This window comes from Hippocampus comes, unplaced genomic scaffold (assembly GCF_001891065.2).
Source record: "Hippocampus comes isolate QL1 unplaced genomic scaffold, H_comes_QL1_v1.1 scaffold22, whole genome shotgun sequence".
NCBI classification, from domain to species: domain Eukaryota; kingdom Metazoa; phylum Chordata; class Actinopteri; order Syngnathiformes; family Syngnathidae; genus Hippocampus; species Hippocampus comes.
The window spans coordinates 1220800-1230374 of record NW_017806175.1 but is presented as its reverse complement, the minus strand read 5'-3'; the positions used below and the strand labels follow the sequence as shown (position 1 = coordinate 1230374).

The window sequence follows — 9575 nt, the reverse complement described above, 5'->3', positions numbered from 1 at the left end:
GGGGGGTGGGGAGGGTGAGAAGTTGGAAGGATGGATGGAAGGAAAGAAGGATACAAAGATCGGATACAAGCATAGAAGGACAGAAGCAGAGAAGGAAAGCTAGGACAGAGAGAAAGGAGGATACAATACAAACACCATAGAGGGATAAAAGGAAAGAAGGAAAGAAGGATAGGATACAAGCGAAGAAGGATACAAGGAAAGAAGGGCTGTATGAAATGGCACGCAAACAACACACAGTCACAGGAACCCCAGCACCTGGGTCCAGTAACACGTCTTCGGTATGCCAAAACACGCGTGTGCCATCACATCCGCTTGCGCGTCCGGATGGAGGTCCGATAGCGGCTTCTCAAAGCCGAGTTCCAGAACGCTGCTCGTTTGCATCGATTGAAGCGTTTGGAGGATGCGCTGTCGACTGATGTGGCGCTCTACGCGTTCAGCAGCTGCGTGGTCCGCCGCTACGGAGGAGGATAGCCACTGGCAGCGGAATCTCCTCTGATCTTCGCGTGGCTGTTTTCCCCCGAGGAGAGGAGGAGGAGGTTCATCTAGAACTAGGCCGACGTCACACAACATCATGTCGCCCCCGAAGGGAAATCAAACGGTTTCACTTCCTCCCCTGATGATGAAACTCTCCCCTCTCTTCTCTCCTACTCCATTGCACCATCTATTTTGTGGAAGCGCACACAGGGAGAGTGGCGCCCTCGCGTCTGTTAGCCTAGCGAGGCTAATCTTACGGCTTGTGAAAGAAGCGACGGTACAAACTATGTAGTCAAGAGTTTTGAACTGTGGCTTGGTCGATTTTTTAACCCTAAACCAAAAGTTGAATCTCTGTGCTTTCTGCTCCTTTATTTTGTAAAAATAGTTCATGTTAGCTAATTTGGGGTTATCAAATGTTAGCGAATACAACATTAGCAAAGCGGTGGGATCATGATTTCTGGATCGCATAAAAGCCGAAAGCAATGCTAATTAGCCTTTTTACTTCAGTCAAACACGACAAGCACCGTGACTGTTCATAAAATAGGGAAACTATTCTGTGGCTTTTGTATTTTTACTTTTTTACTTCTGTACTGATGCACGTGTTAAAATTTTTTCTTAGGTAACGGCGTTGCACGTGTACTTCTACGTTTACCAACGTTTTATTTTTCAGAAGTATCTGTACTTAAGTACAAGGTGTGAATACTTCAGCCACCTGTCCCTTCTCCTTGTGGTTTCATCCTTTCATCCGCCTCAAGGCTGCAAGCTAGCGGTAGATGGGCTGAGCTACCCCCATATCGAGCCATTACGAAGCGTCTGCTCACATTGTCACAGAGGAGGTACGAAATGTGCCAGAAAAGGAAGGAAATACTTTTTTTTCCAGATGCATCTTGTAGCATACAGTACAGTGTAGTGAAAGCTGCCTAGGCATACTGAAACGTGTGCGTGTGTGTGTGTGTGTGTGTGTGTGTGTGTGTGTGTGTGTGTGTGTGTGTGTGTGTGTGTGTGTGTGTGTGTAGCTAAACAATGATTTCATGAGGCCAATGAACACAATAAAAATAGATACGATAAACACATTTTCTCAATTAATTTGAGGGAGAATGGCAAAATTCATGCCCCTAATATGACAGGACTACGGATAATCTAAATGCAAAAATGTAAAAAGAAGAGAGCATGCTGCATGTGGCTATACTTCTTACCACTCCTACTCTCGGGAGACTTCTTATGTCTCCTTAAAGGGATCCAAATGCTGAGATGACAGAAAAGGATTCACCTTGTGTCTTCATATCACATCAAGGAAGAGCTTAAAGACTTTGATCACACAAGTTAGTGCAGCGCATTTAAAGTATGACCTTGACAGATATTTCATACAGTGGGACCTCTGAAGTGTCTGTCTCAATAACGCCTCTAAATCATATCATGGCGCCACATACCGGTACCTCACTGGAACAGAGTACAGTGAGAATCAAAGGAGTACTGGCTTTTTCTTTGGCTTTTCTGTGCCAATTGTTCAATTTCCTTACCGGTGTTTTATGGTTTTTGTCTTATCATTAACAGTAGTTGATTTGTTTTCATAGTCACTGATGGGCGTCGACGGTGTAGTGGTTTCGATGTGCCCTTGGATTGACAAGTGACCATTCGCCCAAACTCAACTGGGAAAGGCTCCAGCTCCTTGCGACCCCAAACAAGATAAGCCGTATAGAAAATGAATGGATGGATGGAACTTCTTTTTTTTCTATATACAGTGAATGATAAAGAAGAATTAAAAACTGGAATGCCAATCGGTGGTGTGCATTTCAAAATCTCACATATGGTGAAATGTTTTCATGCATTAGTCACTGAGAGATTAAAGTAATTAAATAAAAAAATATGATGATGAAGATGGGAAAAATGCAACAATGCCCCCCGCAAAAAAAAATCCTGAACCTGCACGGCCCAACCATCCACCACATTTTGTAGAAATATTTGTGTGGAAAAAAAAAAAAAAAAAAAAAAAATCATCACATTTCAACCCATAATGCAAGCGCTCCAGACATGCACGTTCGCTCACCTGCTCAATGTGAAGAAGCCTTCGTGCAGCAAAAATCTGCTTGCTTTGCCATTGGACTTGTAAGTTCACACACCTGGAAACAGAAAAACGCATGAGAAAGGTTCAATTTGTCAGAACGAATCATATAAATATACTATATGTGTAACACACCGTAACATTTAAGTCATACTCCATATTTAATATTTGTTGAAAGGATGAGTTACACTTTGGCTTGTTTTTTTTTTTTTTCTATATTAGGTTATTTTCTGGTTTATTTATCCATTGAGGATTACATTTTAAACTATATGTAACGGACACTTTGTGAGATACAACTGCACCATACAGTGATATAAAAGCAGTTAAAATAATCTGTAGACATTAAAGTCTGAATAATCTAATAACATGCTTAGCATTGTCGCTGAAGCGCCACATAATTTTATGAAAATATGAGAAACAGCTCTCACTATGATACAGTGCATTTCTGCAACCACACCCACAGACACATAAAAAAACAAAAAGAAATGTTAAACACAGTATCTCTTCAATAATGAGCATGACTATTTTCTGAAAAGCAAATGAAGCATGACATCTCATACAAAAAATGTGGACCGTGAGTGTACTGATGGTAAAGACTCCTAAACAGGAGGATCTGTCCTTGCTGCTTCAAATGTTAATTGCAATTATTTCAGCTGGGAACACGAAATGGAGGACAATCGGAATCACACACACAAACTGACACACATGGGGAGGCACACAGGCAGCGCACTTCACAAGCGATTACACAAAGTAGTCCGAGATTACATCCACCCAATATCTGACGTCCTTTGCGGATTTAAAGCCGGCATGTCAGCCTTTCAAATTTTTTCCCTTGGTTCCCTCACATGGGTCAGAGCCTGTTGCTAGGCTACCAAGCCTAGAATTCATAAGTTCAGGGAAAAGGGTTTATAGATATACTCTGTACTACATATATATAGAGAGAGAGAGAGAGAGAGAGAGAGAGAGAGAGAGAGAGAGAGAGAGAGAGAGAGAGAGAGGGAGAGAGGGAGAGAGAGGGGGGGGGCTTTTGCAATTTAAAGTGCAAAAATATAACACAGAAAAAAATAACTTTCATAACTAGTTGTTGATGGTTGGGAGCAGTGTAAATAGTCAGCAAAAATCACATTTTCTTTGTATCATCAAAAAAATGCATATTCTCAATCGCAAAATGCAAATACATCCACAATTTCTAATTTTTAAGAATAAATCCCCACGCATGATAGTATGCAGTGTGGCCCGCACTTTATGTCATCTTGTGTCAACATAGAAGGATAATTCTGCCTTTATTGTACCTGTGGAGGCAAAAAAAAAAAAAAAAGAAAAAAAAAAGGCACTATACGAGCAGAGGTGTAAAAAAGACACTGTATGTACTAGCATGTACATCTTCATGCACACACATGTACAACGTACAATCCAACAGGGGACATAAATGTGAAAACATCTACAGTATAAAACAGAGCTAGGCAACCTGAAGCCCGTGGGCTATATTTGGCCCTTGAGCGCAATTGATCCAGACTGCTTCAAAATAAATAAACCCACTGACAAACTATTATCAAAAGCCTAAAGACATTCAACCTACAAATGTTCGTCACATATAATACATGATTGCGATGTATGTTGTTGTTTTGTCATATGATAGACAATGAAGCAAATCTCCAGAGCTTCTGTCCAGTGTCGCACTTCATGACAATTTGGACTTTTTCTCAATTCCAACAATTACATGTAAAACACTAACAACAACAACAAAAATGCAAGTGGACAAATAAGCTTTTTGAATGATTTTCTTCTGGTAACATTATGAAAGACTCCCTTTCATGCATTCATGACTGTGAGTTTTCTTCCATCATAGAGCAAATACTCAACCATGATACTATTGTTATCGCTGAAAAATATAAATCAAGCTAATATTGTATCACGTTACCTGGTCCCGACTCGTAACTTTTGAGAATCATTTTTCGAAGAACAGTGTTGCATTCAAGTGTTTCTCAATAATGGGCAAGTTGCAAATGAGATGACAATTGTCAAGTGTGTCTTGATGTTGTGTTTGGTCATACGAAAACAAATACAAATCACTAATTACAGTATAATCTGTGATTATATTGTTGGGTAATGGGTAGTGACATTTTTTTCTCCCATAACGTGGAATAACAGCCATAAAGAAACAGTTATTGCCACACTTTTAGTATTTAATCCCTACAGGGTTAAACCCTAAATGGTCAACATATATTACAAAAATCATTTGTTCATTCATTGCAACGTCCTGGTGGACAACGTAGAGCAAACTAATCACAGCCAAAGCACGTGTTTTGGAATAAAAGCGGCGACAAAGCAATAAAAATGCTAAAAAGCAGACATGGGAAGTTGAGTAATCAGTGATGGAGACAATGCAGCATGGCAGGTGTTGGTGGACTAGACTAGGGCAGACCAGACTCCATCTGGTGCTGAGGGCCTAAAGAGGGCCCAGACAGACACATATATTAATGTGGGAACGTCGACGTCTAGCCTGCCAGCCTGCCTGCCTCTCCGTCATTCGCTAGACTGAATTTCGATCTCAAAGCCCACCCCCCACCTCCCCACCCCCCTTTCCCCGACCTCCCCCCTATTTATTACCCCACAGCAATGTATTCATTCCTACCACAACTGGGCAATCACTGCATGTGTTGGGTGCATGTGCAGTCAGACCATAAATAGTATTGTCAAAATTAAATGGCGCTATAAATTCGTTAGTTTGGTGTCGCAATAATCCCATTAAAGGACACACAAAGGGGCCACGCATTTAACACGCCTGTGCTACTTATCAAATCATAAAGTCCAATATTCTCGTGGATATTGAAACCCCAACTCAAAAAAGGCATGAGACACACAAGTAATGAGGTTATTCGGTTAATGAGGCAATATTTCATATCAAAACACCATTATCTGTGTCGTTTTTTTTTTTTTTTTACCAGAAAGAGATTGTATTGAGCACACATCCGGAATACAGGATGAGGCCTTGTAATATGGCACTTAATGTGGATGTAAAAAGTCTACACACCCCTCTTCAAATACCAAGTGTTTTCAATTTTAAAGTTAAAAAATTGCACAAGTGCACACACCCTCATCTAACTGGGATGCTGTGTCCAGAATTAAGTAATTCCATTCAAACAAAATGGGAGTCAGCAGACACCTCTGATTAATGCCAAATAAAGTTCAGCTGTTCTGGGTGTCTTGTTTTTCATTTGGTTTGCTTTTTAGCAGAAAGCTGAAGGCTGTGTGCGGAAACTGACAACTACTTCAGACTTAATTCCCTCTACTTTGACTTAGATCCCAGTTGAAGCTTATGAAAAACACCAATGCATGATGTTATTAGCATGCTTCACTGTCAGTAGCGCTCTTTTGGTGATGGGCGGTGTTGTTTGTGCAAAGTATATCATTTGGAATTATGGCCAAAAATTTGAACTTTGCTTTCATTGGTCTATACAACAAAATCTCCCAAACGTGGGAAAACACAACCGATTTGAACACAATTACATTGGCCGATGAGTGACCAAGTCGAAAGAATTAAGGCATTTTCTGATTGCATGAAGCCCCGGTAGACCGCTGTTGTCTTTTATTTAGTATGAATGAACCTTCAAATTACAAATGACTTTTGTAAGAAAGGGGGGCCAACAGAAAATTGCTTTTTAGAAAATATACAATATTAGTGTATTCATCCTTTGGTACTGTCACTAGATTTTATGGACTAGAAGAGTATTAAAATGTTTAGGGTCTATGCTTGTCTTTTATCACCCATAACTTGTTATGGACAATGATATAGTAAAGACTCGTCTTACAGTAGTCACATAATTCATTTGACAAAATATCACAACACTAGAGCATCGATGCTCATCTTTCAGCGTTAACATTTTCTAATGACAGTAACATTTGTGTAAATGGTTGTCGCAAGATCAACAAGGTATTTTTACGACGAACAATATTCCTGTGCCTCCTCGTCTCAGCGTTCACTCAGCTCTTTGGTGGACAACCAACCGTACAAATGCTAATCTTTTGGCACGACGACGTTATTTGATGGACTCACAAGAGTGTGAGATCCCTGTTTTCATATGTATTATTTGGCAGGAAATAACACCGTCAATACTTCAACCTTACAATATTTTGCATGCGTACATTCATCTCTCAGCACCGGCACATCTAATGACAATCTGTGTGAATGTCATTTCAGGCCGAAATATCAATCCCATTTTCTAAACACTTATCTCATCCCAGAGACACTTCTATGGACCAGAGAATTAGTGTCAATGCTCAATCGCAACATCAGACTGCAAATAAACACTTCCTGTTGTGTTTTGATTTCCTTTTACACATTGCACACAGTCAATGACATCACAATACATCCTGGTTACTGATCACATGACACAAAAAGAGCGCTATCCTTGCTAACACTAACTCGTTCTCCACTGTGACTCAGCGACGTGACACTTTATAGGAGCTATAGCCGCAGCTCTACAGCAGGTCCAGCACTGCACTGTGACTTGTTTAAAATTCAACAGGCCCTTCTAACACAATACATCCAGAGCGGAACAAGGATAGGTGCTTTTTTTTTTCCCTTCGGATGAAAAGAGAAAAAAAATTGATGGGCATTATTTTAAAAAAAAAAATAGACTGACCTTGGTCTCTCTCTAATCTTACCTCTCAAATCATACAGACGGGATAAATTTGTGTATACAGGTGTCACATGAAATACTGCAATGTAACATACAGGGAAGCTTGGGAGTGGTAAAGAATGCATCTGGGACTTAGATGGGCTAAGGTTTGATTCCCTGGACCACCGTAAAAGCCAAGTTCAATGTTAGCCTCTCTACGTTAACGTAGGTAGGTGTTTTGACTCCTTAAAACAAGACAGGCCTTGCACATGCAGCCTGGATCAGACTAAATCCTGGGATGAAGGGGATGAATTACTGTCTTCAATAGATTTCAATTTCAGGGTCATTATCAATGGGGGGAGGCAACTATCACATAGTGTTCATTTGTGGGTTAAATATTTTGGGATGGCAGCATAGTAACCTAATGGTTAGGTTTGTTTCCTCTCACATGCCCAAAACATGCAGGTTAAATTCATCCAAGGCTCTAAATTGTCCATAGTTTTATGCGACCCCAATGAAGACAAGCCCTATAAAAATTTGATGAGACTTTACATGCAGACCATGCTAAATTAATGCAAAAATATGATCCAACAATTTTAAAGTGAAGGCATCTGAGTTTTAATTGAACTGAATGTCAAGCCAGCCCCACATATTGTCCATGGTCTTTAGGTTGCACACCCTAGGAATACACACAACCCTGTTGAGTACACCTAGTAGGACAACTCCAATTGGATGGCACCCAACCAGATGCAAAATTCCATCATAAAATCTCCTCATACAAGATAAAGGTGCATTTCTTTCCTGCCGTGACAGGTACGATGCATTTTTTTGGAGTAGGGGTATGTTGGTGCAGTGGACCAATCAGAAGGCTCTTTCGGCTGACACATCCGCGTCCATATCAAGCCATGCATACAACAATAAGACAACTGGCATTATAACAGAAGACATGCGTGTTCAAATGAAGCAGCACCTCCTTCATGAATGGAACCTCCCCCACGGCATGGTAGTCACTCCACAAATGCACAGCGCCATGAATACCCCCAATTTTTTGTATTGAGTACTCCAGGTTGCACGGCAATTTACACTGTACATCCAAAAAATCGGGTAGGAAGGTGGCAGGGAAGGAGGTGTCTTTTTTTTCCCCACGCGATCTACGCGGATGACGTTTGGTGCTTCTCGGTCCTCCATCGCCACCCTCGTTCTCATGATCTCTCCATCCATCCTCGCAGCCATCCTTGCACGTGACGTCTGCGGGATTAGTTTCTACATTCGGTTCTCTAGCTTTATGATATTGCATAAACTCATACAGCTAGATAACCAAAGAGAAAAACTAACCCACATCTCTCTTAAAGGAGCCGCCGCCGGCGCCGACGCTGCAGCGTGTTGTGGTCACGTGGGAGACAGTCCTCTTCCGCCCCGCCCCTCCCCTCGCTCACCTTCCTTTTTTTAATCAGGCAGTTGCGTTCACTGCCCGTCGTAATTAGCAAAACTCCTCGGCGACACAGGTCACACTTGTGCAACCCCGCCACAACTGAACATTGACGACAAGAGCAGTCACGGAAGCTGATATCATCACATCGATGATGTCACACCCACCTGCCGTACGTCGTCACACACAAACGAGCGGTGACTAAGTCTGGCGTAAAACCCACGCGCGGGTCGTGCAGCCTTTTAAATATTCGCAACAAACAAGAAGCATCAAAACGTGTTGCTGGCGTCAAATGCTACCTTGCATCGGCCCTATTTTAGACACACACACACACACACACACACACACACACACACACACACACACACACACACGCACACACGCACACACGCACGCACACGCACACACACGCACGCACACCCACGCACACGCAAACCGCACTCCACAGTGAAATAATCCACAGATTGTTGGACAACACCACAAATATAAAGTAACAGCAGCTATATGTCAACACATGTTCACTAGCGATGGACAAGGAGAAACTGTGTGAAACATACACTCAACAGAAGTGTCTAAAATGTATTGAAGTGCACTCTAATATTGCATCGACAAAAAAATAATATAGATTCAGGTATGGCGAAGCCTATGGAACGTTTTCTTAAATGTTGTAGTGAAAACAAAATTCCAAATATTGAGGTCAGTTAATTCCAATGATTAGAACTTTTTTATAAAAATGACTACGGTTGAAATCCACCAGACTGACAGCGGGTCGCCCCGAACTTGTAATCCGTAATGGGAGCCTCCCTCCCCGGCCTCACCCAGCCGTGGTGGCCGGCGACCCACGTGGTAGTGAGTGATTGGTATCAAATTATTAAAAAAGCTTTAGCGTATCAAAGCACCAGCAATGCGGTTTTTATTTTTACTCCTATAACTGCAGCAAAGTCAGAAGAAAAGGAAACCAGTTCGTGTAAGAAAGAAGCCGAGCAAG

General features: G+C 41.6%; 1 long non-coding RNA gene across 3 annotated transcripts in view; it reads right to left on the bottom strand.

Annotated features, from left to right (window-relative positions):
- Positions 1–9575, bottom strand: part of LOC109531889 (uncharacterized) — a 27180-nt gene that overhangs the window by 15111 nt on the left and 2494 nt on the right. Inside the window, exons 1-3 of one of the 3 annotated variants that reach the window (XR_002171272.1) lie at positions 8494–8619; positions 8129–8406; positions 2522–2594 (exon numbers count right to left, since the gene is read on the bottom strand). This is a non-coding gene — a long non-coding RNA (uncharacterized LOC109531889). Of the gene's footprint in view, positions 1–2521; positions 2595–8036; positions 8407–8493; positions 8620–9575 lie in introns of those variants that run through there. The other 2 variants (XR_002171271.1, XR_002171273.1) reach the window with 2 other exon arrangements.